This window comes from Schistocerca nitens, unplaced genomic scaffold, assembly GCF_023898315.1.
Source record: "Schistocerca nitens isolate TAMUIC-IGC-003100 unplaced genomic scaffold, iqSchNite1.1 HiC_scaffold_74, whole genome shotgun sequence".
In the NCBI taxonomy this organism is placed as follows: Eukaryota; Metazoa; Arthropoda; class Insecta; order Orthoptera; family Acrididae; genus Schistocerca; species Schistocerca nitens.
This window is the reverse complement of record NW_026045620.1, coordinates 1-27,207: the sequence shown is the minus strand read 5'-3', so window position 1 is coordinate 27,207 and position 27,207 is coordinate 1. Positions and strand designations below refer to the sequence as shown.

The 27,207-nt window shown below is 50.6% G+C and overlaps 56 non-coding genes across 56 annotated transcripts; all 56 read left to right on the top strand.

The window, feature by feature from the left end:
• The first annotated feature begins 329 nt into the window (after positions 1–329).
• Trnas-aga (transfer RNA serine (anticodon AGA)) lies at positions 330–411 on the top strand. Its single transcript has one exon. It is a non-coding gene; the product is annotated as a tRNA-Ser (tRNA).
• Positions 412–757: 346 nt separating this feature from the next.
• Trnak-uuu (transfer RNA lysine (anticodon UUU)) lies at positions 758–830 on the top strand. The gene has a single exon. It is a non-coding gene; the product is annotated as a tRNA-Lys (tRNA).
• Positions 831–968: 138 nt separating this feature from the next.
• On the top strand, positions 969–1,050 carry Trnas-cga (transfer RNA serine (anticodon CGA)). Its single transcript has one exon. It is a non-coding gene; the product is annotated as a tRNA-Ser (tRNA).
• A 741-nt stretch (positions 1,051–1,791) lies between these two features.
• Trnas-aga (transfer RNA serine (anticodon AGA)) lies at positions 1,792–1,873 on the top strand. The gene has a single exon. It is a non-coding gene; the product is annotated as a tRNA-Ser (tRNA).
• A 346-nt stretch (positions 1,874–2,219) lies between these two features.
• On the top strand, positions 2,220–2,292 carry Trnak-uuu (transfer RNA lysine (anticodon UUU)). The gene has a single exon. It is a non-coding gene; the product is annotated as a tRNA-Lys (tRNA).
• A 138-nt stretch (positions 2,293–2,430) lies between these two features.
• Positions 2,431–2,512, top strand: Trnas-cga (transfer RNA serine (anticodon CGA)). The gene has a single exon. It is a non-coding gene; the product is annotated as a tRNA-Ser (tRNA).
• A 741-nt stretch (positions 2,513–3,253) lies between these two features.
• Trnas-aga (transfer RNA serine (anticodon AGA)) lies at positions 3,254–3,335 on the top strand. The gene has a single exon. It is a non-coding gene; the product is annotated as a tRNA-Ser (tRNA).
• A 345-nt stretch (positions 3,336–3,680) lies between these two features.
• Trnak-uuu (transfer RNA lysine (anticodon UUU)) lies at positions 3,681–3,753 on the top strand. Its single transcript has one exon. It is a non-coding gene; the product is annotated as a tRNA-Lys (tRNA).
• A 138-nt stretch (positions 3,754–3,891) lies between these two features.
• Trnas-cga (transfer RNA serine (anticodon CGA)) lies at positions 3,892–3,973 on the top strand. The gene has a single exon. It is a non-coding gene; the product is annotated as a tRNA-Ser (tRNA).
• A 741-nt stretch (positions 3,974–4,714) lies between these two features.
• Trnas-aga (transfer RNA serine (anticodon AGA)) lies at positions 4,715–4,796 on the top strand. Its single transcript has one exon. It is a non-coding gene; the product is annotated as a tRNA-Ser (tRNA).
• Positions 4,797–5,142: 346 nt separating this feature from the next.
• Trnak-uuu (transfer RNA lysine (anticodon UUU)) lies at positions 5,143–5,215 on the top strand. Its single transcript has one exon. It is a non-coding gene; the product is annotated as a tRNA-Lys (tRNA).
• Positions 5,216–5,353: 138 nt separating this feature from the next.
• On the top strand, positions 5,354–5,435 carry Trnas-cga (transfer RNA serine (anticodon CGA)). Its single transcript has one exon. It is a non-coding gene; the product is annotated as a tRNA-Ser (tRNA).
• A 741-nt stretch (positions 5,436–6,176) lies between these two features.
• On the top strand, positions 6,177–6,258 carry Trnas-aga (transfer RNA serine (anticodon AGA)). The gene has a single exon. It is a non-coding gene; the product is annotated as a tRNA-Ser (tRNA).
• Positions 6,259–6,603: 345 nt separating this feature from the next.
• On the top strand, positions 6,604–6,676 carry Trnak-uuu (transfer RNA lysine (anticodon UUU)). The gene has a single exon. It is a non-coding gene; the product is annotated as a tRNA-Lys (tRNA).
• A 138-nt stretch (positions 6,677–6,814) lies between these two features.
• On the top strand, positions 6,815–6,896 carry Trnas-cga (transfer RNA serine (anticodon CGA)). The gene has a single exon. It is a non-coding gene; the product is annotated as a tRNA-Ser (tRNA).
• Positions 6,897–7,637: 741 nt separating this feature from the next.
• On the top strand, positions 7,638–7,719 carry Trnas-aga (transfer RNA serine (anticodon AGA)). The gene has a single exon. It is a non-coding gene; the product is annotated as a tRNA-Ser (tRNA).
• Positions 7,720–8,065: 346 nt separating this feature from the next.
• Trnak-uuu (transfer RNA lysine (anticodon UUU)) lies at positions 8,066–8,138 on the top strand. The gene has a single exon. It is a non-coding gene; the product is annotated as a tRNA-Lys (tRNA).
• A 138-nt stretch (positions 8,139–8,276) lies between these two features.
• On the top strand, positions 8,277–8,358 carry Trnas-cga (transfer RNA serine (anticodon CGA)). The gene has a single exon. It is a non-coding gene; the product is annotated as a tRNA-Ser (tRNA).
• A 741-nt stretch (positions 8,359–9,099) lies between these two features.
• Trnas-aga (transfer RNA serine (anticodon AGA)) lies at positions 9,100–9,181 on the top strand. The gene has a single exon. It is a non-coding gene; the product is annotated as a tRNA-Ser (tRNA).
• A 345-nt stretch (positions 9,182–9,526) lies between these two features.
• Positions 9,527–9,599, top strand: Trnak-uuu (transfer RNA lysine (anticodon UUU)). Its single transcript has one exon. It is a non-coding gene; the product is annotated as a tRNA-Lys (tRNA).
• A 138-nt stretch (positions 9,600–9,737) lies between these two features.
• Positions 9,738–9,819, top strand: Trnas-cga (transfer RNA serine (anticodon CGA)). The gene has a single exon. It is a non-coding gene; the product is annotated as a tRNA-Ser (tRNA).
• Positions 9,820–10,560: 741 nt separating this feature from the next.
• Positions 10,561–10,642, top strand: Trnas-aga (transfer RNA serine (anticodon AGA)). Its single transcript has one exon. It is a non-coding gene; the product is annotated as a tRNA-Ser (tRNA).
• Positions 10,643–10,987: 345 nt separating this feature from the next.
• Trnak-uuu (transfer RNA lysine (anticodon UUU)) lies at positions 10,988–11,060 on the top strand. The gene has a single exon. It is a non-coding gene; the product is annotated as a tRNA-Lys (tRNA).
• A 138-nt stretch (positions 11,061–11,198) lies between these two features.
• Trnas-cga (transfer RNA serine (anticodon CGA)) lies at positions 11,199–11,280 on the top strand. Its single transcript has one exon. It is a non-coding gene; the product is annotated as a tRNA-Ser (tRNA).
• Positions 11,281–12,021: 741 nt separating this feature from the next.
• Positions 12,022–12,103, top strand: Trnas-aga (transfer RNA serine (anticodon AGA)). The gene has a single exon. It is a non-coding gene; the product is annotated as a tRNA-Ser (tRNA).
• Positions 12,104–12,448: 345 nt separating this feature from the next.
• On the top strand, positions 12,449–12,521 carry Trnak-uuu (transfer RNA lysine (anticodon UUU)). Its single transcript has one exon. It is a non-coding gene; the product is annotated as a tRNA-Lys (tRNA).
• Positions 12,522–12,659: 138 nt separating this feature from the next.
• Trnas-cga (transfer RNA serine (anticodon CGA)) lies at positions 12,660–12,741 on the top strand. The gene has a single exon. It is a non-coding gene; the product is annotated as a tRNA-Ser (tRNA).
• Positions 12,742–13,482: 741 nt separating this feature from the next.
• Trnas-aga (transfer RNA serine (anticodon AGA)) lies at positions 13,483–13,564 on the top strand. The gene has a single exon. It is a non-coding gene; the product is annotated as a tRNA-Ser (tRNA).
• A 345-nt stretch (positions 13,565–13,909) lies between these two features.
• Positions 13,910–13,982, top strand: Trnak-uuu (transfer RNA lysine (anticodon UUU)). Its single transcript has one exon. It is a non-coding gene; the product is annotated as a tRNA-Lys (tRNA).
• Positions 13,983–14,120: 138 nt separating this feature from the next.
• Trnas-cga (transfer RNA serine (anticodon CGA)) lies at positions 14,121–14,202 on the top strand. The gene has a single exon. It is a non-coding gene; the product is annotated as a tRNA-Ser (tRNA).
• A 741-nt stretch (positions 14,203–14,943) lies between these two features.
• Positions 14,944–15,025, top strand: Trnas-aga (transfer RNA serine (anticodon AGA)). The gene has a single exon. It is a non-coding gene; the product is annotated as a tRNA-Ser (tRNA).
• A 345-nt stretch (positions 15,026–15,370) lies between these two features.
• On the top strand, positions 15,371–15,443 carry Trnak-uuu (transfer RNA lysine (anticodon UUU)). Its single transcript has one exon. It is a non-coding gene; the product is annotated as a tRNA-Lys (tRNA).
• A 138-nt stretch (positions 15,444–15,581) lies between these two features.
• On the top strand, positions 15,582–15,663 carry Trnas-cga (transfer RNA serine (anticodon CGA)). The gene has a single exon. It is a non-coding gene; the product is annotated as a tRNA-Ser (tRNA).
• Positions 15,664–16,404: 741 nt separating this feature from the next.
• Positions 16,405–16,486, top strand: Trnas-aga (transfer RNA serine (anticodon AGA)). Its single transcript has one exon. It is a non-coding gene; the product is annotated as a tRNA-Ser (tRNA).
• A 345-nt stretch (positions 16,487–16,831) lies between these two features.
• On the top strand, positions 16,832–16,904 carry Trnak-uuu (transfer RNA lysine (anticodon UUU)). Its single transcript has one exon. It is a non-coding gene; the product is annotated as a tRNA-Lys (tRNA).
• Positions 16,905–17,042: 138 nt separating this feature from the next.
• Trnas-cga (transfer RNA serine (anticodon CGA)) lies at positions 17,043–17,124 on the top strand. Its single transcript has one exon. It is a non-coding gene; the product is annotated as a tRNA-Ser (tRNA).
• Positions 17,125–17,865: 741 nt separating this feature from the next.
• Positions 17,866–17,947, top strand: Trnas-aga (transfer RNA serine (anticodon AGA)). Its single transcript has one exon. It is a non-coding gene; the product is annotated as a tRNA-Ser (tRNA).
• Positions 17,948–18,292: 345 nt separating this feature from the next.
• Positions 18,293–18,365, top strand: Trnak-uuu (transfer RNA lysine (anticodon UUU)). Its single transcript has one exon. It is a non-coding gene; the product is annotated as a tRNA-Lys (tRNA).
• Positions 18,366–18,503: 138 nt separating this feature from the next.
• Trnas-cga (transfer RNA serine (anticodon CGA)) lies at positions 18,504–18,585 on the top strand. The gene has a single exon. It is a non-coding gene; the product is annotated as a tRNA-Ser (tRNA).
• Positions 18,586–19,326: 741 nt separating this feature from the next.
• Trnas-aga (transfer RNA serine (anticodon AGA)) lies at positions 19,327–19,408 on the top strand. The gene has a single exon. It is a non-coding gene; the product is annotated as a tRNA-Ser (tRNA).
• Positions 19,409–19,753: 345 nt separating this feature from the next.
• On the top strand, positions 19,754–19,826 carry Trnak-uuu (transfer RNA lysine (anticodon UUU)). Its single transcript has one exon. It is a non-coding gene; the product is annotated as a tRNA-Lys (tRNA).
• A 138-nt stretch (positions 19,827–19,964) lies between these two features.
• On the top strand, positions 19,965–20,046 carry Trnas-cga (transfer RNA serine (anticodon CGA)). Its single transcript has one exon. It is a non-coding gene; the product is annotated as a tRNA-Ser (tRNA).
• Positions 20,047–20,787: 741 nt separating this feature from the next.
• Trnas-aga (transfer RNA serine (anticodon AGA)) lies at positions 20,788–20,869 on the top strand. The gene has a single exon. It is a non-coding gene; the product is annotated as a tRNA-Ser (tRNA).
• Positions 20,870–21,214: 345 nt separating this feature from the next.
• On the top strand, positions 21,215–21,287 carry Trnak-uuu (transfer RNA lysine (anticodon UUU)). Its single transcript has one exon. It is a non-coding gene; the product is annotated as a tRNA-Lys (tRNA).
• Positions 21,288–21,425: 138 nt separating this feature from the next.
• Positions 21,426–21,507, top strand: Trnas-cga (transfer RNA serine (anticodon CGA)). The gene has a single exon. It is a non-coding gene; the product is annotated as a tRNA-Ser (tRNA).
• A 741-nt stretch (positions 21,508–22,248) lies between these two features.
• On the top strand, positions 22,249–22,330 carry Trnas-aga (transfer RNA serine (anticodon AGA)). The gene has a single exon. It is a non-coding gene; the product is annotated as a tRNA-Ser (tRNA).
• Positions 22,331–22,675: 345 nt separating this feature from the next.
• Trnak-uuu (transfer RNA lysine (anticodon UUU)) lies at positions 22,676–22,748 on the top strand. The gene has a single exon. It is a non-coding gene; the product is annotated as a tRNA-Lys (tRNA).
• A 138-nt stretch (positions 22,749–22,886) lies between these two features.
• Positions 22,887–22,968, top strand: Trnas-cga (transfer RNA serine (anticodon CGA)). The gene has a single exon. It is a non-coding gene; the product is annotated as a tRNA-Ser (tRNA).
• Positions 22,969–23,709: 741 nt separating this feature from the next.
• Trnas-aga (transfer RNA serine (anticodon AGA)) lies at positions 23,710–23,791 on the top strand. Its single transcript has one exon. It is a non-coding gene; the product is annotated as a tRNA-Ser (tRNA).
• Positions 23,792–24,136: 345 nt separating this feature from the next.
• On the top strand, positions 24,137–24,209 carry Trnak-uuu (transfer RNA lysine (anticodon UUU)). Its single transcript has one exon. It is a non-coding gene; the product is annotated as a tRNA-Lys (tRNA).
• A 138-nt stretch (positions 24,210–24,347) lies between these two features.
• On the top strand, positions 24,348–24,429 carry Trnas-cga (transfer RNA serine (anticodon CGA)). The gene has a single exon. It is a non-coding gene; the product is annotated as a tRNA-Ser (tRNA).
• A 741-nt stretch (positions 24,430–25,170) lies between these two features.
• Positions 25,171–25,252, top strand: Trnas-aga (transfer RNA serine (anticodon AGA)). Its single transcript has one exon. It is a non-coding gene; the product is annotated as a tRNA-Ser (tRNA).
• Positions 25,253–25,597: 345 nt separating this feature from the next.
• Trnak-uuu (transfer RNA lysine (anticodon UUU)) lies at positions 25,598–25,670 on the top strand. Its single transcript has one exon. It is a non-coding gene; the product is annotated as a tRNA-Lys (tRNA).
• A 138-nt stretch (positions 25,671–25,808) lies between these two features.
• On the top strand, positions 25,809–25,890 carry Trnas-cga (transfer RNA serine (anticodon CGA)). Its single transcript has one exon. It is a non-coding gene; the product is annotated as a tRNA-Ser (tRNA).
• A 741-nt stretch (positions 25,891–26,631) lies between these two features.
• Positions 26,632–26,713, top strand: Trnas-aga (transfer RNA serine (anticodon AGA)). Its single transcript has one exon. It is a non-coding gene; the product is annotated as a tRNA-Ser (tRNA).
• Positions 26,714–27,058: 345 nt separating this feature from the next.
• Positions 27,059–27,131, top strand: Trnak-uuu (transfer RNA lysine (anticodon UUU)). The gene has a single exon. It is a non-coding gene; the product is annotated as a tRNA-Lys (tRNA).
• The last annotated feature ends 76 nt before the right edge of the window (positions 27,132–27,207 follow it).

Genomic DNA, 27,207 nt, shown 5'->3' with positions numbered 1-27,207 from the left:
AGCGTCAGCGGTGCGTCAGTGGGAAGTCGGTGAAGTCGCCATTGGAGCCATAAGCCAGTAATTACGACACGCGAATCACTCAAACACCATGCAGCATGTACCACAATGCTCGGCCGAGGGACCGGGCAGCTCAGTCGGTAGAGCGCTAGACTTTCAACCAAAGGGTCCCGGGTTCAAGCCCCCGTCCAGGCGAAAATTGATACACTGTCGTAACGGCTAATGTGCTGGCAACGGAAGCACTACAGAAACGAGTGAGGCCATGTCGTGTTCTTACGTGAGATTGCTTGAAAAGGAGCAGTTGCACTTGTCGAGAGACGCTTCTGCGACCGGCAGTCGTGGCCGAGTGGTTAAGGCGTCTGACTAGAAATCAGATTCCCTCTGGGAGCGTAGGTTCGAGTCCTACCGACTGCGTTTCTTTTTTGTGTCAAGAGGTGAAGAACATCTAAAACGGAACCGTGAAATGAGCGAATACGTGGGAAACACTGCATTCGAGACGCTTGTGAATTTTTACAATTGTCCAGTGAGTGTCGACAAAACACGTAGCTCCTCTGCTGAGACGTACAAAATGCTGCAATTTCACTTTGCATCGTGTGTCAGCTTTCTTCGATAGGCTGTTACGAGGATAGCGTGATGAGTTTTTAGACAGCAGTCAGACGACGTTTAAACAGTAACAGCTCCACGCAACGACTACCCAACAGTAAAGGACATGAGGCAATGTGTCAGTATGCCTAGAGGGAGGGGTGTTAAGGTAATGTGAGCCCGGATAGCTCAGTCGGTAGAGCATTAGGCTTTTAACCTAAGGGTCCAGGGTTCAAGTCCCTGTTCGGGCGGAAATTTTAATACCTTGGTAGCCGCACGTCTCGTAGCGGTGTAAGCACTACGGAAAAGAATGCTGCTACGCCGTTTCCTGGCACTGCAGAGCTTTAAACAGTAGCAGTTGCATGTGTCGGGAGGATCGTCCGCTAGTGGCAGTCGTGGCCGAGTGGTTAAGGCGTCTGACTCGAAATCAGATTCCCTCTGGGAGCGTAGGTTCGAATCCTACCGGCTGCGTGTGATTTTGCGTAAAAACGAGCAGAAATTTTCGCCCACATGTGACATGCGTGGGTGAAAGCGGATCCAAACCAGTGACACCATTCTCAACAAGACGGAAATTTATGTTTAAGAATACTGTTTCGCGACGGCCGCTGTCTGTTGCGGCTCTCGGTTCACCTCGCACGGACGCTAGTACTGCAGAAATCAGTCGCAGGCCCACGAACGCGCCCCCGTCATTTTGTCGCGCCGTCGCCGTGTTCGTGAGTACGCATATGTGCTTCAAAGTGTTGGACAGAGCGAGCATTCATTTCTTTTTAAGAATCGCAATTCAATTCATTCGAGTGTGGCAAAAGCAGTGGTGCAGCGTTTCCTTTCTTAAGATCTCGCAGCTGCTTGCAAGTATGTCCATCGTTTAAGACGACAGAAAAGTAGCGTCAGCGGTGCGTCAGTGGGAAGTCGGTGAAGTCGCCATTGGAGCCATAAGCCAGTAATTACGACACGCGAATCACTCAAACACCATGCAGCATGTACCACAATGCTCGGCCGAGGGACCGGGCAGCTCAGTCGGTAGAGCGCTAGACTTTCAACCAAAGGGTCCCGGGTTCAAGCCCCCGTCCAGGCGAAAATTGATACACTGTCGTAACGGCTAATGTGCTGGCAACGGAAGCACTACAGAAACGAGTGAGGCCATGTCGTGTTCTTACGTGAGATTGCTTGAAAAGGAGCAGTTGCACTTGTCGAGAGACGCTTCTGCGACCGGCAGTCGTGGCCGAGTGGTTAAGGCGTCTGACTAGAAATCAGATTCCCTCTGGGAGCGTAGGTTCGAGTCCTACCGACTGCGTTTCTTTTTTGTGTCAAGAGGTGAAGAACATCTAAAACGGAACCGTGAAATGAGCGAATACGTGGGAAACACTGCATTCGAGACGCTTGTGAATTTTTACAATTGTCCAGTGAGTGTCGACAAAACACGTAGCTCCTCTGCTGAGACGTACAAAATGCTGCAATTTCACTTTGCATCGTGTGTCAGCTTTCTTCGATAGGCTGTTACGAGGATAGCGTGATGAGTTTTTAGACAGCAGTCAGACGACGTTTAAACAGTAACAGCTCCACGCAACGACTACCCAACAGTAAAGGACATGAGGCAATGTGTCAGTATGCCTAGAGGGAGGGGTGTTAAGGTAATGTGAGCCCGGATAGCTCAGTCGGTAGAGCATTAGGCTTTTAACCTAAGGGTCCAGGGTTCAAGTCCCTGTTCGGGCGGAAATTTTAATACCTTGGTAGCCGCACGTCTCGTAGCGGTGTAAGCACTACGGAAAAGAATGCTGCTACGCCGTTTCCTGGCACTGCAGAGCTTTAAACAGTAGCAGTTGCATGTGTCGGGAGGATCGTCCGCTAGTGGCAGTCGTGGCCGAGTGGTTAAGGCGTCTGACTCGAAATCAGATTCCCTCTGGGAGCGTAGGTTCGAATCCTACCGGCTGCGTGTGATTTTGCGTAAAAACGAGCAGAAATTTTCGCCCACATGTGACATGCGTGGGTGAAAGCGGATCCAAACCAGTGACACCATTCTCAACAAGACGGAAATTTATGTTTAAGAATACTGTTTCGCGACGGCCGCTGTCTGTTGCGGCTCTCGGTTCACCTCGCACGGACGCTAGTACTGCAGAAATCAGTCGCAGGCCCACGAACGCGCCCCCGTCATTTTGTCGCGCCGTCGCCGTGTTCGTGAGTACGCAGATGTGCTTCAAAGTGTTGGACAGAGCGAGCATTCATTTCTTTTTAAGAATCGCAATTCAATTCATTCGAGTGTGGCAAAAGCAGTGGTGCAGCGTTTCCTTTCTTAAGATCTCGCAGCTGCTTGCAAGTATGTCCATCGTTTAAGACGACAGAAAAGTAGCGTCAGCGGTGCGTCAGTGGGAAGTCGGTGAAGTCGCCATTGGAGCCATAAGCCAGTAATTACGACACGCGAATCACTCAAACACCATGCAGCATGTACCACAATGCTCGGCCGAGGGACCGGGCAGCTCAGTCGGTAGAGCGCTAGACTTTCAACCAAAGGGTCCCGGGTTCAAGCCCCCGTCCAGGCGAAAATTGATACACTGTCGTAACGGCTAATGTGCTGGCAACGGAAGCACTACAGAAACGAGTGAGGCCATGTCGTGTTCTTACGTGAGATTGCTTGAAAAGGAGCAGTTGCACTTGTCGAGAGACGCTTCTGCGACCGGCAGTCGTGGCCGAGTGGTTAAGGCGTCTGACTAGAAATCAGATTCCCTCTGGGAGCGTAGGTTCGAGTCCTACCGACTGCGTTTCTTTTTTGTGTCAAGAGGTGAAGAACATCTAAAACGGAACCGTGAAATGAGCGAATACGTGGGAAACACTGCATTCGAGACGCTTGTGAATTTTACAATTGTCCAGTGAGTGTCGACAAAACACGTAGCTCCTCTGCTGAGACGTACAAAATGCTGCAATTTCACTTTGCATCGTGTGTCAGCTTTCTTCGATAGGCTGTTACGAGGATAGCGTGATGAGTTTTTAGACAGCAGTCAGACGACGTTTAAACAGTAACAGCTCCACGCAACGACTACCCAACAGTAAAGGACATGAGGCAATGTGTCAGTATGCCTAGAGGGAGGGGTGTTAAGGTAATGTGAGCCCGGATAGCTCAGTCGGTAGAGCATTAGGCTTTTAACCTAAGGGTCCAGGGTTCAAGTCCCTGTTCGGGCGGAAATTTTAATACCTTGGTAGCCGCACGTCTCGTAGCGGTGTAAGCACTACGGAAAAGAATGCTGCTACGCCGTTTCCTGGCACTGCAGAGCTTTAAACAGTAGCAGTTGCATGTGTCGGGAGGATCGTCCGCTAGTGGCAGTCGTGGCCGAGTGGTTAAGGCGTCTGACTCGAAATCAGATTCCCTCTGGGAGCGTAGGTTCGAATCCTACCGGCTGCGTGTGATTTTGCGTAAAAACGAGCAGAAATTTTCGCCCACATGTGACATGCGTGGGTGAAAGCGGATCCAAACCAGTGACACCATTCTCAACAAGACGGAAATTTATGTTTAAGAATACTGTTTCGCGACGGCCGCTGTCTGTTGCGGCTCTCGGTTCACCTCGCACGGACGCTAGTACTGCAGAAATCAGTCGCAGGCCCACGAACGCGCCCCCGTCATTTTGTCGCGCCGTCGCCGTGTTCGTGAGTACGCATATGTGCTTCAAAGTGTTGGACAGAGCGAGCATTCATTTCTTTTTAAGAATCGCAATTCAATTCATTCGAGTGTGGCAAAAGCAGTGGTGCAGCGTTTCCTTTCTTAAGATCTCGCAGCTGCTTGCAAGTATGTCCATCGTTTAAGACGACAGAAAAGTAGCGTCAGCGGTGCGTCAGTGGGAAGTCGGTGAAGTCGCCATTGGAGCCATAAGCCAGTAATTACGACACGCGAATCACTCAAACACCATGCAGCATGTACCACAATGCTCGGCCGAGGGACCGGGCAGCTCAGTCGGTAGAGCGCTAGACTTTCAACCAAAGGGTCCCGGGTTCAAGCCCCCGTCCAGGCGAAAATTGATACACTGTCGTAACGGCTAATGTGCTGGCAACGGAAGCACTACAGAAACGAGTGAGGCCATGTCGTGTTCTTACGTGAGATTGCTTGAAAAGGAGCAGTTGCACTTGTCGAGAGACGCTTCTGCGACCGGCAGTCGTGGCCGAGTGGTTAAGGCGTCTGACTAGAAATCAGATTCCCTCTGGGAGCGTAGGTTCGAGTCCTACCGACTGCGTTTCTTTTTTGTGTCAAGAGGTGAAGAACATCTAAAACGGAACCGTGAAATGAGCGAATACGTGGGAAACACTGCATTCGAGACGCTTGTGAATTTTTACAATTGTCCAGTGAGTGTCGACAAAACACGTAGCTCCTCTGCTGAGACGTACAAAATGCTGCAATTTCACTTTGCATCGTGTGTCAGCTTTCTTCGATAGGCTGTTACGAGGATAGCGTGATGAGTTTTTAGACAGCAGTCAGACGACGTTTAAACAGTAACAGCTCCACGCAACGACTACCCAACAGTAAAGGACATGAGGCAATGTGTCAGTATGCCTAGAGGGAGGGGTGTTAAGGTAATGTGAGCCCGGATAGCTCAGTCGGTAGAGCATTAGGCTTTTAACCTAAGGGTCCAGGGTTCAAGTCCCTGTTCGGGCGGAAATTTTAATACCTTGGTAGCCGCACGTCTCGTAGCGGTGTAAGCACTACGGAAAAGAATGCTGCTACGCCGTTTCCTGGCACTGCAGAGCTTTAAACAGTAGCAGTTGCATGTGTCGGGAGGATCGTCCGCTAGTGGCAGTCGTGGCCGAGTGGTTAAGGCGTCTGACTCGAAATCAGATTCCCTCTGGGAGCGTAGGTTCGAATCCTACCGGCTGCGTGTGATTTTGCGTAAAAACGAGCAGAAATTTTCGCCCACATGTGACATGCGTGGGTGAAAGCGGATCCAAACCAGTGACACCATTCTCAACAAGACGGAAATTTATGTTTAAGAATACTGTTTCGCGACGGCCGCTGTCTGTTGCGGCTCTCGGTTCACCTCGCACGGACGCTAGTACTGCAGAAATCAGTCGCAGGCCCACGAACGCGCCCCCGTCATTTTGTCGCGCCGTCGCCGTGTTCGTGAGTACGCAGATGTGCTTCAAAGTGTTGGACAGAGCGAGCATTCATTTCTTTTTAAGAATCGCAATTCAATTCATTCGAGTGTGGCAAAAGCAGTGGTGCAGCGTTTCCTTTCTTAAGATCTCGCAGCTGCTTGCAAGTATGTCCATCGTTTAAGACGACAGAAAAGTAGCGTCAGCGGTGCGTCAGTGGGAAGTCGGTGAAGTCGCCATTGGAGCCATAAGCCAGTAATTACGACACGCGAATCACTCAAACACCATGCAGCATGTACCACAATGCTCGGCCGAGGGACCGGGCAGCTCAGTCGGTAGAGCGCTAGACTTTCAACCAAAGGGTCCCGGGTTCAAGCCCCCGTCCAGGCGAAAATTGATACACTGTCGTAACGGCTAATGTGCTGGCAACGGAAGCACTACAGAAACGAGTGAGGCCATGTCGTGTTCTTACGTGAGATTGCTTGAAAAGGAGCAGTTGCACTTGTCGAGAGACGCTTCTGCGACCGGCAGTCGTGGCCGAGTGGTTAAGGCGTCTGACTAGAAATCAGATTCCCTCTGGGAGCGTAGGTTCGAGTCCTACCGACTGCGTTTCTTTTTTGTGTCAAGAGGTGAAGAACATCTAAAACGGAACCGTGAAATGAGCGAATACGTGGGAAACACTGCATTCGAGACGCTTGTGAATTTTACAATTGTCCAGTGAGTGTCGACAAAACACGTAGCTCCTCTGCTGAGACGTACAAAATGCTGCAATTTCACTTTGCATCGTGTGTCAGCTTTCTTCGATAGGCTGTTACGAGGATAGCGTGATGAGTTTTTAGACAGCAGTCAGACGACGTTTAAACAGTAACAGCTCCACGCAACGACTACCCAACAGTAAAGGACATGAGGCAATGTGTCAGTATGCCTAGAGGGAGGGGTGTTAAGGTAATGTGAGCCCGGATAGCTCAGTCGGTAGAGCATTAGGCTTTTAACCTAAGGGTCCAGGGTTCAAGTCCCTGTTCGGGCGGAAATTTTAATACCTTGGTAGCCGCACGTCTCGTAGCGGTGTAAGCACTACGGAAAAGAATGCTGCTACGCCGTTTCCTGGCACTGCAGAGCTTTAAACAGTAGCAGTTGCATGTGTCGGGAGGATCGTCCGCTAGTGGCAGTCGTGGCCGAGTGGTTAAGGCGTCTGACTCGAAATCAGATTCCCTCTGGGAGCGTAGGTTCGAATCCTACCGGCTGCGTGTGATTTTGCGTAAAAACGAGCAGAAATTTTCGCCCACATGTGACATGCGTGGGTGAAAGCGGATCCAAACCAGTGACACCATTCTCAACAAGACGGAAATTTATGTTTAAGAATACTGTTTCGCGACGGCCGCTGTCTGTTGCGGCTCTCGGTTCACCTCGCACGGACGCTAGTACTGCAGAAATCAGTCGCAGGCCCACGAACGCGCCCCCGTCATTTTGTCGCGCCGTCGCCGTGTTCGTGAGTACGCATATGTGCTTCAAAGTGTTGGACAGAGCGAGCATTCATTTCTTTTTAAGAATCGCAATTCAATTCATTCGAGTGTGGCAAAAGCAGTGGTGCAGCGTTTCCTTTCTTAAGATCTCGCAGCTGCTTGCAAGTATGTCCATCGTTTAAGACGACAGAAAAGTAGCGTCAGCGGTGCGTCAGTGGGAAGTCGGTGAAGTCGCCATTGGAGCCATAAGCCAGTAATTACGACACGCGAATCACTCAAACACCATGCAGCATGTACCACAATGCTCGGCCGAGGGACCGGGCAGCTCAGTCGGTAGAGCGCTAGACTTTCAACCAAAGGGTCCCGGGTTCAAGCCCCCGTCCAGGCGAAAATTGATACACTGTCGTAACGGCTAATGTGCTGGCAACGGAAGCACTACAGAAACGAGTGAGGCCATGTCGTGTTCTTACGTGAGATTGCTTGAAAAGGAGCAGTTGCACTTGTCGAGAGACGCTTCTGCGACCGGCAGTCGTGGCCGAGTGGTTAAGGCGTCTGACTAGAAATCAGATTCCCTCTGGGAGCGTAGGTTCGAGTCCTACCGACTGCGTTTCTTTTTTGTGTCAAGAGGTGAAGAACATCTAAAACGGAACCGTGAAATGAGCGAATACGTGGGAAACACTGCATTCGAGACGCTTGTGAATTTTTACAATTGTCCAGTGAGTGTCGACAAAACACGTAGCTCCTCTGCTGAGACGTACAAAATGCTGCAATTTCACTTTGCATCGTGTGTCAGCTTTCTTCGATAGGCTGTTACGAGGATAGCGTGATGAGTTTTTAGACAGCAGTCAGACGACGTTTAAACAGTAACAGCTCCACGCAACGACTACCCAACAGTAAAGGACATGAGGCAATGTGTCAGTATGCCTAGAGGGAGGGGTGTTAAGGTAATGTGAGCCCGGATAGCTCAGTCGGTAGAGCATTAGGCTTTTAACCTAAGGGTCCAGGGTTCAAGTCCCTGTTCGGGCGGAAATTTTAATACCTTGGTAGCCGCACGTCTCGTAGCGGTGTAAGCACTACGGAAAAGAATGCTGCTACGCCGTTTCCTGGCACTGCAGAGCTTTAAACAGTAGCAGTTGCATGTGTCGGGAGGATCGTCCGCTAGTGGCAGTCGTGGCCGAGTGGTTAAGGCGTCTGACTCGAAATCAGATTCCCTCTGGGAGCGTAGGTTCGAATCCTACCGGCTGCGTGTGATTTTGCGTAAAAACGAGCAGAAATTTTCGCCCACATGTGACATGCGTGGGTGAAAGCGGATCCAAACCAGTGACACCATTCTCAACAAGACGGAAATTTATGTTTAAGAATACTGTTTCGCGACGGCCGCTGTCTGTTGCGGCTCTCGGTTCACCTCGCACGGACGCTAGTACTGCAGAAATCAGTCGCAGGCCCACGAACGCGCCCCCGTCATTTTGTCGCGCCGTCGCCGTGTTCGTGAGTACGCAGATGTGCTTCAAAGTGTTGGACAGAGCGAGCATTCATTTCTTTTTAAGAATCGCAATTCAATTCATTCGAGTGTGGCAAAAGCAGTGGTGCAGCGTTTCCTTTCTTAAGATCTCGCAGCTGCTTGCAAGTATGTCCATCGTTTAAGACGACAGAAAAGTAGCGTCAGCGGTGCGTCAGTGGGAAGTCGGTGAAGTCGCCATTGGAGCCATAAGCCAGTAATTACGACACGCGAATCACTCAAACACCATGCAGCATGTACCACAATGCTCGGCCGAGGGACCGGGCAGCTCAGTCGGTAGAGCGCTAGACTTTCAACCAAAGGGTCCCGGGTTCAAGCCCCCGTCCAGGCGAAAATTGATACACTGTCGTAACGGCTAATGTGCTGGCAACGGAAGCACTACAGAAACGAGTGAGGCCATGTCGTGTTCTTACGTGAGATTGCTTGAAAAGGAGCAGTTGCACTTGTCGAGAGACGCTTCTGCGACCGGCAGTCGTGGCCGAGTGGTTAAGGCGTCTGACTAGAAATCAGATTCCCTCTGGGAGCGTAGGTTCGAGTCCTACCGACTGCGTTTCTTTTTTGTGTCAAGAGGTGAAGAACATCTAAAACGGAACCGTGAAATGAGCGAATACGTGGGAAACACTGCATTCGAGACGCTTGTGAATTTTACAATTGTCCAGTGAGTGTCGACAAAACACGTAGCTCCTCTGCTGAGACGTACAAAATGCTGCAATTTCACTTTGCATCGTGTGTCAGCTTTCTTCGATAGGCTGTTACGAGGATAGCGTGATGAGTTTTTAGACAGCAGTCAGACGACGTTTAAACAGTAACAGCTCCACGCAACGACTACCCAACAGTAAAGGACATGAGGCAATGTGTCAGTATGCCTAGAGGGAGGGGTGTTAAGGTAATGTGAGCCCGGATAGCTCAGTCGGTAGAGCATTAGGCTTTTAACCTAAGGGTCCAGGGTTCAAGTCCCTGTTCGGGCGGAAATTTTAATACCTTGGTAGCCGCACGTCTCGTAGCGGTGTAAGCACTACGGAAAAGAATGCTGCTACGCCGTTTCCTGGCACTGCAGAGCTTTAAACAGTAGCAGTTGCATGTGTCGGGAGGATCGTCCGCTAGTGGCAGTCGTGGCCGAGTGGTTAAGGCGTCTGACTCGAAATCAGATTCCCTCTGGGAGCGTAGGTTCGAATCCTACCGGCTGCGTGTGATTTTGCGTAAAAACGAGCAGAAATTTTCGCCCACATGTGACATGCGTGGGTGAAAGCGGATCCAAACCAGTGACACCATTCTCAACAAGACGGAAATTTATGTTTAAGAATACTGTTTCGCGACGGCCGCTGTCTGTTGCGGCTCTCGGTTCACCTCGCACGGACGCTAGTACTGCAGAAATCAGTCGCAGGCCCACGAACGCGCCCCCGTCATTTTGTCGCGCCGTCGCCGTGTTCGTGAGTACGCAGATGTGCTTCAAAGTGTTGGACAGAGCGAGCATTCATTTCTTTTTAAGAATCGCAATTCAATTCATTCGAGTGTGGCAAAAGCAGTGGTGCAGCGTTTCCTTTCTTAAGATCTCGCAGCTGCTTGCAAGTATGTCCATCGTTTAAGACGACAGAAAAGTAGCGTCAGCGGTGCGTCAGTGGGAAGTCGGTGAAGTCGCCATTGGAGCCATAAGCCAGTAATTACGACACGCGAATCACTCAAACACCATGCAGCATGTACCACAATGCTCGGCCGAGGGACCGGGCAGCTCAGTCGGTAGAGCGCTAGACTTTCAACCAAAGGGTCCCGGGTTCAAGCCCCCGTCCAGGCGAAAATTGATACACTGTCGTAACGGCTAATGTGCTGGCAACGGAAGCACTACAGAAACGAGTGAGGCCATGTCGTGTTCTTACGTGAGATTGCTTGAAAAGGAGCAGTTGCACTTGTCGAGAGACGCTTCTGCGACCGGCAGTCGTGGCCGAGTGGTTAAGGCGTCTGACTAGAAATCAGATTCCCTCTGGGAGCGTAGGTTCGAGTCCTACCGACTGCGTTTCTTTTTTGTGTCAAGAGGTGAAGAACATCTAAAACGGAACCGTGAAATGAGCGAATACGTGGGAAACACTGCATTCGAGACGCTTGTGAATTTTACAATTGTCCAGTGAGTGTCGACAAAACACGTAGCTCCTCTGCTGAGACGTACAAAATGCTGCAATTTCACTTTGCATCGTGTGTCAGCTTTCTTCGATAGGCTGTTACGAGGATAGCGTGATGAGTTTTTAGACAGCAGTCAGACGACGTTTAAACAGTAACAGCTCCACGCAACGACTACCCAACAGTAAAGGACATGAGGCAATGTGTCAGTATGCCTAGAGGGAGGGGTGTTAAGGTAATGTGAGCCCGGATAGCTCAGTCGGTAGAGCATTAGGCTTTTAACCTAAGGGTCCAGGGTTCAAGTCCCTGTTCGGGCGGAAATTTTAATACCTTGGTAGCCGCACGTCTCGTAGCGGTGTAAGCACTACGGAAAAGAATGCTGCTACGCCGTTTCCTGGCACTGCAGAGCTTTAAACAGTAGCAGTTGCATGTGTCGGGAGGATCGTCCGCTAGTGGCAGTCGTGGCCGAGTGGTTAAGGCGTCTGACTCGAAATCAGATTCCCTCTGGGAGCGTAGGTTCGAATCCTACCGGCTGCGTGTGATTTTGCGTAAAAACGAGCAGAAATTTTCGCCCACATGTGACATGCGTGGGTGAAAGCGGATCCAAACCAGTGACACCATTCTCAACAAGACGGAAATTTATGTTTAAGAATACTGTTTCGCGACGGCCGCTGTCTGTTGCGGCTCTCGGTTCACCTCGCACGGACGCTAGTACTGCAGAAATCAGTCGCAGGCCCACGAACGCGCCCCCGTCATTTTGTCGCGCCGTCGCCGTGTTCGTGAGTACGCAGATGTGCTTCAAAGTGTTGGACAGAGCGAGCATTCATTTCTTTTTAAGAATCGCAATTCAATTCATTCGAGTGTGGCAAAAGCAGTGGTGCAGCGTTTCCTTTCTTAAGATCTCGCAGCTGCTTGCAAGTATGTCCATCGTTTAAGACGACAGAAAAGTAGCGTCAGCGGTGCGTCAGTGGGAAGTCGGTGAAGTCGCCATTGGAGCCATAAGCCAGTAATTACGACACGCGAATCACTCAAACACCATGCAGCATGTACCACAATGCTCGGCCGAGGGACCGGGCAGCTCAGTCGGTAGAGCGCTAGACTTTCAACCAAAGGGTCCCGGGTTCAAGCCCCCGTCCAGGCGAAAATTGATACACTGTCGTAACGGCTAATGTGCTGGCAACGGAAGCACTACAGAAACGAGTGAGGCCATGTCGTGTTCTTACGTGAGATTGCTTGAAAAGGAGCAGTTGCACTTGTCGAGAGACGCTTCTGCGACCGGCAGTCGTGGCCGAGTGGTTAAGGCGTCTGACTAGAAATCAGATTCCCTCTGGGAGCGTAGGTTCGAGTCCTACCGACTGCGTTTCTTTTTTGTGTCAAGAGGTGAAGAACATCTAAAACGGAACCGTGAAATGAGCGAATACGTGGGAAACACTGCATTCGAGACGCTTGTGAATTTTACAATTGTCCAGTGAGTGTCGACAAAACACGTAGCTCCTCTGCTGAGACGTACAAAATGCTGCAATTTCACTTTGCATCGTGTGTCAGCTTTCTTCGATAGGCTGTTACGAGGATAGCGTGATGAGTTTTTAGACAGCAGTCAGACGACGTTTAAACAGTAACAGCTCCACGCAACGACTACCCAACAGTAAAGGACATGAGGCAATGTGTCAGTATGCCTAGAGGGAGGGGTGTTAAGGTAATGTGAGCCCGGATAGCTCAGTCGGTAGAGCATTAGGCTTTTAACCTAAGGGTCCAGGCTTCAAGTCCCTGTTCGGGCGGAAATTTTAATACCTTGGTAGCCGCACGTCTCGTAGCGGTGTAAGCACTACGGAAAAGAATGCTGCTACGCCGTTTCCTGGCACTGCAGAGCTTTAAACAGTAGCAGTTGCATGTGTCGGGAGGATCGTCCGCTAGTGGCAGTCGTGGCCGAGTGGTTAAGGCGTCTGACTCGAAATCAGATTCCCTCTGGGAGCGTAGGTTCGAATCCTACCGGCTGCGTGTGATTTTGCGTAAAAACGAGCAGAAATTTTCGCCCACATGTGACATGCGTGGGTGAAAGCGGATCCAAACCAGTGACACCATTCTCAACAAGACGGAAATTTATGTTTAAGAATACTGTTTCGCGACGGCCGCTGTCTGTTGCGGCTCTCGGTTCACCTCGCACGGACGCTAGTACTGCAGAAATCAGTCGCAGGCCCACGAACGCGCCCCCGTCATTTTGTCGCGCCGTCGCCGTGTTCGTGAGTACGCAGATGTGCTTCAAAGTGTTGGACAGAGCGAGCATTCATTTCTTTTTAAGAATCGCAATTCAATTCATTCGAGTGTGGCAAAAGCAGTGGTGCAGCGTTTCCTTTCTTAAGATCTCGCAGCTGCTTGCAAGTATGTCCATCGTTTAAGACGACAGAAAAGTAGCGTCAGCGGTGCGTCAGTGGGAAGTCGGTGAAGTCGCCATTGGAGCCATAAGCCAGTAATTACGACACGCGAATCACTCAAACACCATGCAGCATGTACCACAATGCTCGGCCGAGGGACCGGGCAGCTCAGTCGGTAGAGCGCTAGACTTTCAACCAAAGGGTCCCGGGTTCAAGCCCCCGTCCAGGCGAAAATTGATACACTGTCGTAACGGCTAATGTGCTGGCAACGGAAGCACTACAGAAACGAGTGAGGCCATGTCGTGTTCTTACGTGAGATTGCTTGAAAAGGAGCAGTTGCACTTGTCGAGAGACGCTTCTGCGACCGGCAGTCGTGGCCGAGTGGTTAAGGCGTCTGACTAGAAATCAGATTCCCTCTGGGAGCGTAGGTTCGAGTCCTACCGACTGCGTTTCTTTTTTGTGTCAAGAGGTGAAGAACATCTAAAACGGAACCGTGAAATGAGCGAATACGTGGGAAACACTGCATTCGAGACGCTTGTGAATTTTACAATTGTCCAGTGAGTGTCGACAAAACACGTAGCTCCTCTGCTGAGACGTACAAAATGCTGCAATTTCACTTTGCATCGTGTGTCAGCTTTCTTCGATAGGCTGTTACGAGGATAGCGTGATGAGTTTTTAGACAGCAGTCAGACGACGTTTAAACAGTAACAGCTCCACGCAACGACTACCCAACAGTAAAGGACATGAGGCAATGTGTCAGTATGCCTAGAGGGAGGGGTGTTAAGGTAATGTGAGCCCGGATAGCTCAGTCGGTAGAGCATTAGGCTTTTAACCTAAGGGTCCAGGGTTCAAGTCCCTGTTCGGGCGGAAATTTTAATACCTTGGTAGCCGCACGTCTCGTAGCGGTGTAAGCACTACGGAAAAGAATGCTGCTACGCCGTTTCCTGGCACTGCAGAGCTTTAAACAGTAGCAGTTGCATGTGTCGGGAGGATCGTCCGCTAGTGGCAGTCGTGGCCGAGTGGTTAAGGCGTCTGACTCGAAATCAGATTCCCTCTGGGAGCGTAGGTTCGAATCCTACCGGCTGCGTGTGATTTTGCGTAAAAACGAGCAGAAATTTTCGCCCACATGTGACATGCGTGGGTGAAAGCGGATCCAAACCAGTGACACCATTCTCAACAAGACGGAAATTTATGTTTAAGAATACTGTTTCGCGACGGCCGCTGTCTGTTGCGGCTCTCGGTTCACCTCGCACGGACGCTAGTACTGCAGAAATCAGTCGCAGGCCCACGAACGCGCCCCCGTCATTTTGTCGCGCCGTCGCCGTGTTCGTGAGTACGCAGATGTGCTTCAAAGTGTTGGACAGAGCGAGCATTCATTTCTTTTTAAGAATCGCAATTCAATTCATTCGAGTGTGGCAAAAGCAGTGGTGCAGCGTTTCCTTTCTTAAGATCTCGCAGCTGCTTGCAAGTATGTCCATCGTTTAAGACGACAGAAAAGTAGCGTCAGCGGTGCGTCAGTGGGAAGTCGGTGAAGTCGCCATTGGAGCCATAAGCCAGTAATTACGACACGCGAATCACTCAAACACCATGCAGCATGTACCACAATGCTCGGCCGAGGGACCGGGCAGCTCAGTCGGTAGAGCGCTAGACTTTCAACCAAAGGGTCCCGGGTTCAAGCCCCCGTCCAGGCGAAAATTGATACACTGTCGTAACGGCTAATGTGCTGGCAACGGAAGCACTACAGAAACGAGTGAGGCCATGTCGTGTTCTTACGTGAGATTGCTTGAAAAGGAGCAGTTGCACTTGTCGAGAGACGCTTCTGCGACCGGCAGTCGTGGCCGAGTGGTTAAGGCGTCTGACTAGAAATCAGATTCCCTCTGGGAGCGTAGGTTCGAGTCCTACCGACTGCGTTTCTTTTTTGTGTCAAGAGGTGAAGAACATCTAAAACGGAACCGTGAAATGAGCGAATACGTGGGAAACACTGCATTCGAGACGCTTGTGAATTTTACAATTGTCCAGTGAGTGTCGACAAAACACGTAGCTCCTCTGCTGAGACGTACAAAATGCTGCAATTTCACTTTGCATCGTGTGTCAGCTTTCTTCGATAGGCTGTTACGAGGATAGCGTGATGAGTTTTTAGACAGCAGTCAGACGACGTTTAAACAGTAACAGCTCCACGCAACGACTACCCAACAGTAAAGGACATGAGGCAATGTGTCAGTATGCCTAGAGGGAGGGGTGTTAAGGTAATGTGAGCCCGGATAGCTCAGTCGGTAGAGCATTAGGCTTTTAACCTAAGGGTCCAGGGTTCAAGTCCCTGTTCGGGCGGAAATTTTAATACCTTGGTAGCCGCACGTCTCGTAGCGGTGTAAGCACTACGGAAAAGAATGCTGCTACGCCGTTTCCTGGCACTGCAGAGCTTTAAACAGTAGCAGTTGCATGTGTCGGGAGGATCGTCCGCTAGTGGCAGTCGTGGCCGAGTGGTTAAGGCGTCTGACTCGAAATCAGATTCCCTCTGGGAGCGTAGGTTCGAATCCTACCGGCTGCGTGTGATTTTGCGTAAAAACGAGCAGAAATTTTCGCCCACATGTGACATGCGTGGGTGAAAGCGGATCCAAACCAGTGACACCATTCTCAACAAGACGGAAATTTATGTTTAAGAATACTGTTTCGCGACGGCCGCTGTCTGTTGCGGCTCTCGGTTCACCTCGCACGGACGCTAGTACTGCAGAAATCAGTCGCAGGCCCACGAACGCGCCCCCGTCATTTTGTCGCGCCGTCGCCGTGTTCGTGAGTACGCAGATGTGCTTCAAAGTGTTGGACAGAGCGAGCATTCATTTCTTTTTAAGAATCGCAATTCAATTCATTCGAGTGTGGCAAAAGCAGTGGTGCAGCGTTTCCTTTCTTAAGATCTCGCAGCTGCTTGCAAGTATGTCCATCGTTTAAGACGACAGAAAAGTAGCGTCAGCGGTGCGTCAGTGGGAAGTCGGTGAAGTCGCCATTGGAGCCATAAGCCAGTAATTACGACACGCGAATCACTCAAACACCATGCAGCATGTACCACAATGCTCGGCCGAGGGACCGGGCAGCTCAGTCGGTAGAGCGCTAGACTTTCAACCAAAGGGTCCCGGGTTCAAGCCCCCGTCCAGGCGAAAATTGATACACTGTCGTAACGGCTAATGTGCTGGCAACGGAAGCACTACAGAAACGAGTGAGGCCATGTCGTGTTCTTACGTGAGATTGCTTGAAAAGGAGCAGTTGCACTTGTCGAGAGACGCTTCTGCGACCGGAAGTCGTGGCCGAGTGGTTAAGGCGTCTGACTAGAAATCAGATTCCCTCTGGGAGCGTAGGTTCGAGTCCTACCGACTGCGTTTCTTTTTTGTGTCAAGAGGTGAAGAACATCTAAAACGGAACCGTGAAATGAGCGAATACGTGGGAAACACTGCATTCGAGACGCTTGTGAATTTTACAATTGTCCAGTGAGTGTCGACAAAACACGTAGCTCCTCTGCTGAGACGTACAAAATGCTGCAATTTCACTTTGCATCGTGTGTCAGCTTTCTTCGATAGGCTGTTACGAGGATAGCGTGATGAGTTTTTAGACAGCAGTCAGACGACGTTTAAACAGTAACAGCTCCACGCAACGACTACCCAACAGTAAAGGACATGAGGCAATGTGTCAGTATGCCTAGAGGGAGGGGTGTTAAGGTAATGTGAGCCCGGATAGCTCAGTCGGTAGAGCATTAGGCTTTTAACCTAAGGGTCCAGGCTTCAAGTCCCTGTTCGGGCGGAAATTTTAATACCTTGGTAGCCGCACGTCTCGTAGCGGTGTAAGCACTACGGAAAAGAATGCTGCTACGCCGTTTCCTGGCACTGCAGAGCTTTAAACAGTAGCAGTTGCATGTGTCGGGAGGATCGTCCGCTAGTGGCAGTCGTGGCCGAGTGGTTAAGGCGTCTGACTCGAAATCAGATTCCCTCTGGGAGCGTAGGTTCGAATCCTACCGGCTGCGTGTGATTTTGCGTAAAAACGAGCAGAAATTTTCGCCCACATGTGACATGCGTGGGTGAAAGCGGATCCAAACCAGTGACACCATTCTCAACAAGACGGAAATTTATGTTTAAGAATACTGTTTCGCGACGGCCGCTGTCTGTTGCGGCTCTCGGTTCACCTCGCACGGACGCTAGTACTGCAGAAATCAGTCGCAGGCCCACGAACGCGCCCCCGTCATTTTGTCGCGCCGTCGCCGTGTTCGTGAGTACGCAGATGTGCTTCAAAGTGTTGGACAGAGCGAGCATTCATTTCTTTTTAAGAATCGCAATTCAATTCATTCGAGTGTGGCAAAAGCAGTGGTGCAGCGTTTCCTTTCTTAAGATCTCGCAGCTGCTTGCAAGTATGTCCATCGTTTAAGACGACAGAAAAGTAGCGTCAGCGGTGCGTCAGTGGGAAGTCGGTGAAGTCGCCATTGGAGCCATAAGCCAGTAATTACGACACGCGAATCACTCAAACACCATGCAGCATGTACCACAATGCTCGGCCGAGGGACCGGGCAGCTCAGTCGGTAGAGCGCTAGACTTTCAACCAAAGGGTCCCGGGTTCAAGCCCCCGTCCAGGCGAAAATTGATACACTGTCGTAACGGCTAATGTGCTGGCAACGGAAGCACTACAGAAACGAGTGAGGCCATGTCGTGTTCTTACGTGAGATTGCTTGAAAAGGAGCAGTTGCACTTGTCGAGAGACGCTTCTGCGACCGGCAGTCGTGGCCGAGTGGTTAAGGCGTCTGACTAGAAATCAGATTCCCTCTGGGAGCGTAGGTTCGAGTCCTACCGACTGCGTTTCTTTTTTGTGTCAAGAGGTGAAGAACATCTAAAACGGAACCGTGAAATGAGCGAATACGTGGGAAACACTGCATTCGAGACGCTTGTGAATTTTACAATTGTCCAGTGAGTGTCGACAAAACACGTAGCTCCTCTGCTGAGACGTACAAAATGCTGCAATTTCACTTTGCATCGTGTGTCAGCTTTCTTCGATAGGCTGTTACGAGGATAGCGTGATGAGTTTTTAGACAGCAGTCAGACGACGTTTAAACAGTAACAGCTCCACGCAACGACTACCCAACAGTAAAGGACATGAGGCAATGTGTCAGTATGCCTAGAGGGAGGGGTGTTAAGGTAATGTGAGCCCGGATAGCTCAGTCGGTAGAGCATTAGGCTTTTAACCTAAGGGTCCAGGGTTCAAGTCCCTGTTCGGGCGGAAATTTTAATACCTTGGTAGCCGCACGTCTCGTAGCGGTGTAAGCACTACGGAAAAGAATGCTGCTACGCCGTTTCCTGGCACTGCAGAGCTTTAAACAGTAGCAGTTGCATGTGTCGGGAGGATCGTCCGCTAGTGGCAGTCGTGGCCGAGTGGTTAAGGCGTCTGACTCGAAATCAGATTCCCTCTGGGAGCGTAGGTTCGAATCCTACCGGCTGCGTGTGATTTTGCGTAAAAACGAGCAGAAATTTTCGCCCACATGTGACATGCGTGGGTGAAAGCGGATCCAAACCAGTGACACCATTCTCAACAAGACGGAAATTTATGTTTAAGAATACTGTTTCGCGACGGCCGCTGTCTGTTGCGGCTCTCGGTTCACCTCGCACGGACGCTAGTACTGCAGAAATCAGTCGCAGGCCCACGAACGCGCCCCCGTCATTTTGTCGCGCCGTCGCCGTGTTCGTGAGTACGCAGATGTGCTTCAAAGTGTTGGACAGAGCGAGCATTCATTTCTTTTTAAGAATCGCAATTCAATTCATTCGAGTGTGGCAAAAGCAGTGGTGCAGCGTTTCCTTTCTTAAGATCTCGCAGCTGCTTGCAAGTATGTCCATCGTTTAAGACGACAGAAAAGTAGCGTCAGCGGTGCGTCAGTGGGAAGTCGGTGAAGTCGCCATTGGAGCCATAAGCCAGTAATTACGACACGCGAATCACTCAAACACCATGCAGCATGTACCACAATGCTCGGCCGAGGGACCGGGCAGCTCAGTCGGTAGAGCGCTAGACTTTCAACCAAAGGGTCCCGGGTTCAAGCCCCCGTCCAGGCGAAAATTGATACACTGTCGTAACGGCTAATGTGCTGGCAACGGAAGCACTACAGAAACGAGTGAGGCCATGTCGTGTTCTTACGTGAGATTGCTTGAAAAGGAGCAGTTGCACTTGTCGAGAGACGCTTCTGCGACCGGAAGTCGTGGCCGAGTGGTTAAGGCGTCTGACTAGAAATCAGATTCCCTCTGGGAGCGTAGGTTCGAGTCCTACCGACTGCGTTTCTTTTTTGTGTCAAGAGGTGAAGAACATCTAAAACGGAACCGTGAAATGAGCGAATACGTGGGAAACACTGCATTCGAGACGCTTGTGAATTTTACAATTGTCCAGTGAGTGTCGACAAAACACGTAGCTCCTCTGCTGAGACGTACAAAATGCTGCAATTTCACTTTGCATCGTGTGTCAGCTTTCTTCGATAGGCTGTTACGAGGATAGCGTGATGAGTTTTTAGACAGCAGTCAGACGACGTTTAAACAGTAACAGCTCCACGCAACGACTACCCAACAGTAAAGGACATGAGGCAATGTGTCAGTATGCCTAGAGGGAGGGGTGTTAAGGTAATGTGAGCCCGGATAGCTCAGTCGGTAGAGCATTAGGCTTTTAACCTAAGGGTCCAGGCTTCAAGTCCCTGTTCGGGCGGAAATTTTAATACCTTGGTAGCCGCACGTCTCGTAGCGGTGTAAGCACTACGGAAAAGAATGCTGCTACGCCGTTTCCTGGCACTGCAGAGCTTTAAACAGTAGCAGTTGCATGTGTCGGGAGGATCGTCCGCTAGTGGCAGTCGTGGCCGAGTGGTTAAGGCGTCTGACTCGAAATCAGATTCCCTCTGGGAGCGTAGGTTCGAATCCTACCGGCTGCGTGTGATTTTGCGTAAAAACGAGCAGAAATTTTCGCCCACATGTGACATGCGTGGGTGAAAGCGGATCCAAACCAGTGACACCATTCTCAACAAGACGGAAATTTATGTTTAAGAATACTGTTTCGCGACGGCCGCTGTCTGTTGCGGCTCTCGGTTCACCTCGCACGGACGCTAGTACTGCAGAAATCAGTCGCAGGCCCACGAACGCGCCCCCGTCATTTTGTCGCGCCGTCGCCGTGTTCGTGAGTACGCAGATGTGCTTCAAAGTGTTGGACAGAGCGAGCATTCATTTCTTTTTAAGAATCGCAATTCAATTCATTCGAGTGTGGCAAAAGCAGTGGTGCAGCGTTTCCTTTCTTAAGATCTCGCAGCTGCTTGCAAGTATGTCCATCGTTTAAGACGACAGAAAAGTAGCGTCAGCGGTGCGTCAGTGGGAAGTCGGTGAAGTCGCCATTGGAGCCATAAGCCAGTAATTACGACACGCGAATCACTCAAACACCATGCAGCATGTACCACAATGCTCGGCCGAGGGACCGGGCAGCTCAGTCGGTAGAGCGCTAGACTTTCAACCAAAGGGTCCCGGGTTCAAGCCCCCGTCCAGGCGAAAATTGATACACTGTCGTAACGGCTAATGTGCTGGCAACGGAAGCACTACAGAAACGAGTGAGGCCATGTCGTGTTCTTACGTGAGATTGCTTGAAAAGGAGCAGTTGCACTTGTCGAGAGACGCTTCTGCGACCGGAAGTCGTGGCCGAGTGGTTAAGGCGTCTGACTAGAAATCAGATTCCCTCTGGGAGCGTAGGTTCGAGTCCTACCGACTGCGTTTCTTTTTTGTGTCAAGAGGTGAAGAACATCTAAAACGGAACCGTGAAATGAGCGAATACGTGGGAAACACTGCATTCGAGACGCTTGTGAATTTTACAATTGTCCAGTGAGTGTCGACAAAACACGTAGCTCCTCTGCTGAGACGTACAAAATGCTGCAATTTCACTTTGCATCGTGTGTCAGCTTTCTTCGATAGGCTGTTACGAGGATAGCGTGATGAGTTTTTAGACAGCAGTCAGACGACGTTTAAACAGTAACAGCTCCACGCAACGACTACCCAACAGTAAAGGACATGAGGCAATGTGTCAGTATGCCTAGAGGGAGGGGTGTTAAGGTAATGTGAGCCCGGATAGCTCAGTCGGTAGAGCATTAGGCTTTTAACCTAAGGGTCCAGGGTTCAAGTCCCTGTTCGGGCGGAAATTTTAATACCTTGGTAGCCGCACGTCTCGTAGCGGTGTAAGCACTACGGAAAAGAATGCTGCTACGCCGTTTCCTGGCACTGCAGAGCTTTAAACAGTAGCAGTTGCATGTGTCGGGAGGATCGTCCGCTAGTGGCAGTCGTGGCCGAGTGGTTAAGGCGTCTGACTCGAAATCAGATTCCCTCTGGGAGCGTAGGTTCGAATCCTACCGGCTGCGTGTGATTTTGCGTAAAAACGAGCAGAAATTTTCGCCCACATGTGACATGCGTGGGTGAAAGCGGATCCAAACCAGTGACACCATTCTCAACAAGACGGAAATTTATGTTTAAGAATACTGTTTCGCGACGGCCGCTGTCTGTTGCGGCTCTCGGTTCACCTCGCACGGACGCTAGTACTGCAGAAATCAGTCGCAGGCCCACGAACGCGCCCCCGTCATTTTGTCGCGCCGTCGCCGTGTTCGTGAGTACGCAGATGTGCTTCAAAGTGTTGGACAGAGCGAGCATTCATTTCTTTTTAAGAATCGCAATTCAATTCATTCGAGTGTGGCAAAAGCAGTGGTGCAGCGTTTCCTTTCTTAAGATCTCGCAGCTGCTTGCAAGTATGTCCATCGTTTAAGACGACAGAAAAGTAGCGTCAGCGGTGCGTCAGTGGGAAGTCGGTGAAGTCGCCATTGGAGCCATAAGCCAGTAATTACGACACGCGAATCACTCAAACACCATGCAGCATGTACCACAATGCTCGGCCGAGGGACCGGGCAGCTCAGTCGGTAGAGCGCTAGACTTTCAACCAAAGGGTCCCGGGTTCAAGCCCCCGTCCAGGCGAAAATTGATACACTGTCGTAACGGCTAATGTGCTGGCAACGGAAGCACTACAGAAACGAGTGAGGCCATGTCGTGTTCTTACGTGAGATTGCTTGAAAAGGAGCAGTTGCACTTGTCGAGAGACGCTTCTGCGACCGGCAGTCGTGGCCGAGTGGTTAAGGCGTCTGACTAGAAATCAGATTCCCTCTGGGAGCGTAGGTTCGAGTCCTACCGACTGCGTTTCTTTTTTGTGTCAAGAGGTGAAGAACATCTAAAACGGAACCGTGAAATGAGCGAATACGTGGGAAACACTGCATTCGAGACGCTTGTGAATTTTACAATTGTCCAGTGAGTGTCGACAAAACACGTAGCTCCTCTGCTGAGACGTACAAAATGCTGCAATTTCACTTTGCATCGTGTGTCAGCTTTCTTCGATAGGCTGTTACGAGGATAGCGTGATGAGTTTTTAGACAGCAGTCAGACGACGTTTAAACAGTAACAGCTCCACGCAACGACTACCCAACAGTAAAGGACATGAGGCAATGTGTCAGTATGCCTAGAGGGAGGGGTGTTAAGGTAATGTGAGCCCGGATAGCTCAGTCGGTAGAGCATTAGGCTTTTAACCTAAGGGTCCAGGGTTCAAGTCCCTGTTCGGGCGGAAATTTTAATACCTTGGTAGCCGCACGTCTCGTAGCGGTGTAAGCACTACGGAAAAGAATGCTGCTACGCCGTTTCCTGGCACTGCAGAGCTTTAAACAGTAGCAGTTGCATGTGTCGGGAGGATCGTCCGCTAGTGGCAGTCGTGGCCGAGTGGTTAAGGCGTCTGACTCGAAATCAGATTCCCTCTGGGAGCGTAGGTTCGAATCCTACCGGCTGCGTGTGATTTTGCGTAAAAACGAGCAGAAATTTTCGCCCACATGTGACATGCGTGGGTGAAAGCGGATCCAAACCAGTGACACCATTCTCAACAAGACGGAAATTTATGTTTAAGAATACTGTTTCGCGACGGCCGCTGTCTGTTGCGGCTCTCGGTTCACCTCGCACGGACGCTAGTACTGCAGAAATCAGTCGCAGGCCCACGAACGCGCCCCCGTCATTTTGTCGCGCCGTCGCCGTGTTCGTGAGTACGCAGATGTGCTTCAAAGTGTTGGACAGAGCGAGCATTCATTTCTTTTTAAGAATCGCAATTCAATTCATTCGAGTGTGGCAAAAGCAGTGGTGCAGCGTTTCCTTTCTTAAGATCTCGCAGCTGCTTGCAAGTATGTCCATCGTTTAAGACGACAGAAAAGTAGCGTCAGCGGTGCGTCAGTGGGAAGTCGGTGAAGTCGCCATTGGAGCCATAAGCCAGTAATTACGACACGCGAATCACTCAAACACCATGCAGCATGTACCACAATGCTCGGCCGAGGGACCGGGCAGCTCAGTCGGTAGAGCGCTAGACTTTCAACCAAAGGGTCCCGGGTTCAAGCCCCCGTCCAGGCGAAAATTGATACACTGTCGTAACGGCTAATGTGCTGGCAACGGAAGCACTACAGAAACGAGTGAGGCCATGTCGTGTTCTTACGTGAGATTGCTTGAAAAGGAGCAGTTGCACTTGTCGAGAGACGCTTCTGCGACCGGCAGTCGTGGCCGAGTGGTTAAGGCGTCTGACTAGAAATCAGATTCCCTCTGGGAGCGTAGGTTCGAGTCCTACCGACTGCGTTTCTTTTTTGTGTCAAGAGGTGAAGAACATCTAAAACGGAACCGTGAAATGAGCGAATACGTGGGAAACACTGCATTCGAGACGCTTGTGAATTTTACAATTGTCCAGTGAGTGTCGACAAAACACGTAGCTCCTCTGCTGAGACGTACAAAATGCTGCAATTTCACTTTGCATCGTGTGTCAGCTTTCTTCGATAGGCTGTTACGAGGATAGCGTGATGAGTTTTTAGACAGCAGTCAGACGACGTTTAAACAGTAACAGCTCCACGCAACGACTACCCAACAGTAAAGGACATGAGGCAATGTGTCAGTATGCCTAGAGGGAGGGGTGTTAAGGTAATGTGAGCCCGGATAGCTCAGTCGGTAGAGCATTAGGCTTTTAACCTAAGGGTCCAGGCTTCAAGTCCCTGTTCGGGCGGAAATTTTAATACCTTGGTAGCCGCACGTCTCGTAGCGGTGTAAGCACTACGGAAAAGAATGCTGCTACGCCGTTTCCTGGCACTGCAGAGCTTTAAACAGTAGCAGTTGCATGTGTCGGGAGGATCGTCCGCTAGTGGCAGTCGTGGCCGAGTGGTTAAGGCGTCTGACTCGAAATCAGATTCCCTCTGGGAGCGTAGGTTCGAATCCTACCGGCTGCGTGTGATTTTGCGTAAAAACGAGCAGAAATTTTCGCCCACATGTGACATGCGTGGGTGAAAGCGGATCCAAACCAGTGACACCATTCTCAACAAGACGGAAATTTATGTTTAAGAATACTGTTTCGCGACGGCCGCTGTCTGTTGCGGCTCTCGGTTCACCTCGCACGGACGCTAGTACTGCAGAAATCAGTCGCAGGCCCACGAACGCGCCCCCGTCATTTTGTCGCGCCGTCGCCGTGTTCGTGAGTACGCAGATGTGCTTCAAAGTGTTGGACAGAGCGAGCATTCATTTCTTTTTAAGAATCGCAATTCAATTCATTCGAGTGTGGCAAAAGCAGTGGTGCAGCGTTTCCTTTCTTAAGATCTCGCAGCTGCTTGCAAGTATGTCCATCGTTTAAGACGACAGAAAAGTAGCGTCAGCGGTGCGTCAGTGGGAAGTCGGTGAAGTCGCCATTGGAGCCATAAGCCAGTAATTACGACACGCGAATCACTCAAACACCATGCAGCATGTACCACAATGCTCGGCCGAGGGACCGGGCAGCTCAGTCGGTAGAGCGCTAGACTTTCAACCAAAGGGTCCCGGGTTCAAGCCCCCGTCCAGGCGAAAATTGATACACTGTCGTAACGGCTAATGTGCTGGCAACGGAAGCACTACAGAAACGAGTGAGGCCATGTCGTGTTCTTACGTGAGATTGCTTGAAAAGGAGCAGTTGCACTTGTCGAGAGACGCTTCTGCGACCGGCAGTCGTGGCCGAGTGGTTAAGGCGTCTGACTAGAAATCAGATTCCCTCTGGGAGCGTAGGTTCGAGTCCTACCGACTGCGTTTCTTTTTTGTGTCAAGAGGTGAAGAACATCTAAAACGGAACCGTGAAATGAGCGAATACGTGGGAAACACTGCATTCGAGACGCTTGTGAATTTTACAATTGTCCAGTGAGTGTCGACAAAACACGTAGCTCCTCTGCTGAGACGTACAAAATGCTGCAATTTCACTTTGCATCGTGTGTCAGCTTTCTTCGATAGGCTGTTACGAGGATAGCGTGATGAGTTTTTAGACAGCAGTCAGACGACGTTTAAACAGTAACAGCTCCACGCAACGACTACCCAACAGTAAAGGACATGAGGCAATGTGTCAGTATGCCTAGAGGGAGGGGTGTTAAGGTAATGTGAGCCCGGATAGCTCAGTCGGTAGAGCATTAGGCTTTTAACCTAAGGGTCCAGGGTTCAAGTCCCTGTTCGGGCGGAAATTTTAATACCTTGGTAGCCGCACGTCTCGTAGCGGTGTAAGCACTACGGAAAAGAATGCTGCTACGCCGTTTCCTGGCACTGCAGAGCTTTAAACAGTAGCAGTTGCATGTGTCGGGAGGATCGTCCGCTAGTGGCAGTCGTGGCCGAGTGGTTAAGGCGTCTGACTCGAAATCAGATTCCCTCTGGGAGCGTAGGTTCGAATCCTACCGGCTGCGTGTGATTTTGCGTAAAAACGAGCAGAAATTTTCGCCCACATGTGACATGCGTGGGTGAAAGCGGATCCAAACCAGTGACACCATTCTCAACAAGACGGAAATTTATGTTTAAGAATACTGTTTCGCGACGGCCGCTGTCTGTTGCGGCTCTCGGTTCACCTCGCACGGACGCTAGTACTGCAGAAATCAGTCGCAGGCCCACGAACGCGCCCCCGTCATTTTGTCGCGCCGTCGCCGTGTTCGTGAGTACGCAGATGTGCTTCAAAGTGTTGGACAGAGCGAGCATTCATTTCTTTTTAAGAATCGCAATTCAATTCATTCGAGTGTGGCAAAAGCAGTGGTGCAGCGTTTCCTTTCTTAAGATCTCGCAGCTGCTTGCAAGTATGTCCATCGTTTAAGACGACAGAAAAGTAGCGTCAGCGGTGCGTCAGTGGGAAGTCGGTGAAGTCGCCATTGGAGCCATAAGCCAGTAATTACGACACGCGAATCACTCAAACACCATGCAGCATGTACCACAATGCTCGGCCGAGGGACCGGGCAGCTCAGTCGGTAGAGCGCTAGACTTTCAACCAAAGGGTCCCGGGTTCAAGCCCCCGTCCAGGCGAAAATTGATACACTGTCGTAACGGCTAATGTGCTGGCAACGGAAGCACTACAGAAACGAGTGAGGCCATGTCGTGTTCTTACGTGAGATTGCTTGAAAAGGAGCAGTTGCACTTGTCGAGAGACGCTTCTGCGACCGGCAGTCGTGGCCGAGTGGTTAAGGCGTCTGACTAGAAATCAGATTCCCTCTGGGAGCGTAGGTTCGAGTCCTACCGACTGCGTTTCTTTTTTGTGTCAAGAGGTGAAGAACATCTAAAACGGAACCGTGAAATGAGCGAATACGTGGGAAACACTGCATTCGAGACGCTTGTGAATTTTACAATTGTCCAGTGAGTGTCGACAAAACACGTAGCTCCTCTGCTGAGACGTACAAAATGCTGCAATTTCACTTTGCATCGTGTGTCAGCTTTCTTCGATAGGCTGTTACGAGGATAGCGTGATGAGTTTTTAGACAGCAGTCAGACGACGTTTAAACAGTAACAGCTCCACGCAACGACTACCCAACAGTAAAGGACATGAGGCAATGTGTCAGTATGCCTAGAGGGAGGGGTGTTAAGGTAATGTGAGCCCGGATAGCTCAGTCGGTAGAGCATTAGGCTTTTAACCTAAGGGTCCAGGGTTCAAGTCCCTGTTCGGGCGGAAATTTTAATACCTTGGTAGCCGCACGTCTCGTAGCGGTGTAAGCACTACGGAAAAGAATGCTGCTACGCCGTTT